At 38.7% G+C, this 4,323-nt stretch overlaps 1 pseudogene; it reads right to left on the bottom strand.

The window, feature by feature from the left end:
* Positions 1-317: 317 nt before the first annotated feature.
* The window catches only part of LOC116392346 (E3 ubiquitin-protein ligase TRIM21 pseudogene), a 14,194-nt pseudogene continuing 10,188 nt past the window's right edge, over positions 318-4,323 (bottom strand).

Raw genomic sequence — 4,323 nt, 5'->3', positions numbered from 1 at the left:
ATAACAAGACAAATGGGAGATGTTGCAATACAATTGTATTTCTCAAAGTAGGCACTGAATAATGTTTTAACGGGCAGTTGCTTGCAAACATACATATCAAAATTACAAGTTTTCTCAACTTTCTATGACACATATATATACAACACAATCAATATAATAAAGTACACTGCTTCACTTATTTTTAAAAGTGCCAACATAGTGGATCTTGGTACTTAATCCATTTGAAAAAAAACAAGCGGTCGAACAAAAAAACAGTCTAACTTTAAATTTGTTTTTCAAAATAAAAATTTAAAAAAATAATTTTTTTTTTTTTTTTTTGCTGCCGGATTTGCGGCCCACATAAAATGACGTGGCGATTCGGCCCGTGGGCCTTGAGTTTGACATGTGTGCATTAAATGAAAGAGTCTCTCTGTAGAACATCAAGTGTTTGTTCTACTCAGTGTGATTGACAGGAGAGATGATCAGAGGAGCAGAGTTTTTACCACCAGCATTAAGACATGGACTAAAGAATGGGTAGAGTTTCTCAGTGAACCTGCAGCCAGTAAAGGAGTAGATAAGAGCTGCAGCATCAACGTCATAAAAGGAGACCAGACCCTCCTCATAATCCACAAACACCCCCACCTTCTGAGGCTGAGACTTCAGAGAGAGACGGACTGAAGGGTCAGCCCAAGCTTCGTACTCATTCTTATTCCTCAACCATATCATCCAGTAACCATCCTGAGGAGACACTGTGATGCTTCCCTTCCTGTTGATCGACTCTCTGGCCACTCCTAAATCCCACTTAGGCTTCCCTTTAACCTGAACCTCGTAGTAAAATCTTCCTGAAGAGAAACTCTGCTTTGCTAAGACACAAGCACAAGAATCAAATCTCTTTGGGTTGTCTGAAAGATTCTTCTTTACATCACCAAGTTTAACTTGTTTTCCATCATCAGACAGGATGAGCCAGGGATGTGCTGTATCAGGATCAAGAGTCACATCCACTGCAGACTGCTGGACCCTCTTCAGCTCGACCTCAGTGAGCAGCTGATTCAAAGTTCTCCTCACAGTCCCCTCATATGAAGGTGGACTGACTCTGACTCCTGTCCAGTTCCTGGTGGGTGGAGCAGTGTTCAGGGTCCTGAAGCTCTGGAGGAGGTGGGGGTGGTCTTCAGCACGTGAGAGCTGCTCCACCTCAGTGCTTCTCTTCTTCAGCGCAGAGATGAAAGTGTTGACCTGCAGCTCAGGTCTGGTGTAGAAAACCTCTTTACAGTTGGGACACTGAGACTGGACATTAACGTTCCAGTGTTGAGTGATGCAGGTTTTACAGAAGTTGTGTCCACATGGTATGGCGACTGGATCAGTGAACACATCCAGACAGATGGAGCACAGAAACTGATCTTCAGTCAGCAGACAGCTGGCAGCAGACATATCTACACTCTGAGGACAACAAGTGTGGAAAACAACTGTTATTACATGTCTTTATATAAATAAAATGTATCTATAATTATTCCTCAATGCTTTTGTCATATTGGATGTGAATGAGGTGCAGGTTTACTTAGAAAATATCAGAAAGCAAATATGTGCCGAGGTTGTGAATGAGTTTTTGTCTTCGATCTAAATGTATGCAGCTTCTATTTTACAGCTCATTGTGCAGACAGGTCCTGGACTCTGCTGTGATTGAAGTTCAGATGTTCAGTTCAGTGCAGATATTTCTATGAGATCATCAAACTGAGTGATAACATGGTGATTGTTATTCCAAAACATTTACTTTGGCTGCCGGGGAAAGAAATAAAACATCAAATCTATTATTATGAACGCATGATCCACAATAACGCACACATGCAGCTTAGGCTCAGACTTAGAGCTGGGGCCTGTACCATGAAGAGAGTTCAACATACTCAGGGTATCTTTTGGTTATTTGTGTTTGCTAACCTACGAAGCTCGTTATCAACTCGCTAAATCAAAAAAGTCAAACACGCCATAAGAATACACCCAAGCAACACATTAATTTAACAAAACACACACATGTAATTATAGTCAGATCTATTGTGCTCTACACTGAAAAAAAAAGACTTTTTGGCCCTGTAATTATTACCTCGATTATTTTTGTAAATTTTACAAGAAATTATCATTCCAGTGCTTTTACTTTAAAATATCACCTTTTATTTAATGTGTTACTTGGTGTTTGTTTGTAATTATGTATCCTCATTTTTATAAGTACATTTTAATCATTCACACTAAGTAATATCTACTAAACTACTGTATTGAATGCACTATCTGACACATCAAAGTAAAATGTACTTGGGTAATACGAGTAAAACCTGGCAACCTATAGCGCGTACTCAGGGGGTGACGTCAGAGGAGATTTCGCGCTCCTTTCTTCAACGAGACGACGGAACAGCAGAACCTGAACAAGGCCGGTAGCGTTTCACCTGAGGAGAGGAACTTCATGGACGGGAGCCATTGGGGTAGGTTATATGTTTAATTAATGCTCTACGTTGCTGTTGAGCCTTCGGTCAAGTTTGAGTTGTGAAAACTGAAGAGTAGCGAACTGCTCAGTTTAGCGTGCTAGCTAGTTAGGCTATCATGCTAGCTAACTAGGGACAGCATTACAGACATGGCTCACGGCGCGACATTTTGTGGACATGTTTTTGGTGGTTTTGGTCACGATTTTACAGGGTTCTACAGGGTTACAGGTTGTTGGCCTGGGGACACGGTGCTCGACCAGCTGCGCTCTGTCGACGAGGGGGAGGGGGAATTACTTGGGTTTTGTGAAGCCCACTATCAATATGAAGATTTAAGCCAAATTCAGATTTAATGTTGTGTGTTCATGTTTTAACATAATTTCTCTATATATTTCAGAATATTAAAGGACGTTCACTCTCAGCAAGTTGACATCAACAGTTGACACAAGGTAAAATCAACTTAGTACTGTTATAGTTTAATTAACTTGACATATACATTTGAAGTCGTAGTTTGTGTTGCTGTGAATATTACATTATACTGGGAGGACTACTGCATTAATTGTTTTAGCAAGGTACCTCATCTTGATCATGTTTTTTATTGTCTTTTGTTTCAGATCAATGAGTTCAGAAGAATAACCACAGTTCATCTGGAGCGAAACTTTTTGTCGAAATTGGCCAATTGCACGACCAACTTTCTGGAGATACTTGGGACAAAGGGCGGAGTTGCAGGAACCAAGACCCATGCTGGAATCACCCAGCCTGGTAAAGTTTAGATATCTAATATTATATAAAATTATGTTGGGCTCATATACACTGAGAATAGATGCATAATGACGCATTTGAACACATTCAATATTTTTGTTTGTTTCTCCCACTATCGTCATTTTTTGAGAACACATCAGACTCGAAGATGTAAAAGTGAACATTAGTAAATTTGAATTTCAAAGAAGTCATTGAAGAGGACTATGCTCAACATGTCATGAAGATCCTTGTCATCCATGGAAATGCAACACAGAAAGGCTTCACTCCTGACAGTCGTGTTCGTCGTCATCGAGGGAAAAGAGGTTCTTGATGACTGTCAAAGTGTGCCAAAGGCTTGCCTTCTGCTCATGGGCTTCATCTATGTGTATCTAAGTGTTGTCAAGCAGTACCCATCGTTTCAAATTAAGTTTGTTAAATGACTAAACGTTTGTGTTCTTATATTTCTTATTGGCAGCACTGATTTAGAAATGTTTTGTCTGGCAATGCCAACCAGATTATATATGTTGGTATTTGTGTGTGTCTGTCAGCAGTGACCTCTTTCACCAGTTAACAAGTAAAGCTGCTGCAGTTTAAAAGATGGTTTGTGGAAGCCTTATGTTAAGACAATTTTATTAAATTAACAGTAGCCCAGTTTAAAAAAAATGCAACATTCATATTTGAACAGTTGTGTAGAGTAGTAGTAGATAAAAGATATATTGTGTAAATATTACTTAATATTTCTCAATTGAAAAAGTAAAGAAAAGCTAGTTAAATATACATGAAACACCTAATTGAGTTTTACTGGGGTTTTGTAATTAGATGTAAAGGTAGCCTGAGTAAAGATTACTATCAAAGGCTAAGTACATTTTATGTCAAAGGAAGACATTTGCAAGTAAAAGTTACTTGAAAATTTTGGATAAAAAACAATTCTTACTAGTAAGTAGACTTAACTTGAGAATTCCTGAGTAAAAATTACCCGGAATTTCTGAGTGCAAATTGTTACCTAGCTTTATTCAAGTAAATGTTAATTATTTTTCTTTTTTTTTCAGTGTATGTAGCAGTGATGTTATAAATCTCTTAAAGTAACGTTTCTCTCCACAACCCTCACGGCCACGATGGACGTCAGTTAAACATTTAA

Source organism: Anarrhichthys ocellatus, unplaced genomic scaffold (assembly GCF_004355925.1).
Source record: "Anarrhichthys ocellatus isolate YVR2014 unplaced genomic scaffold, GSC_Weel_1.0 scaffold2, whole genome shotgun sequence".
NCBI lineage: Eukaryota > Metazoa > Chordata > Actinopteri > Perciformes > Anarhichadidae > Anarrhichthys > Anarrhichthys ocellatus.
Note: the sequence above shows the minus strand (reverse complement) of the source record. Positions and strands in the feature narration are given on the sequence as shown.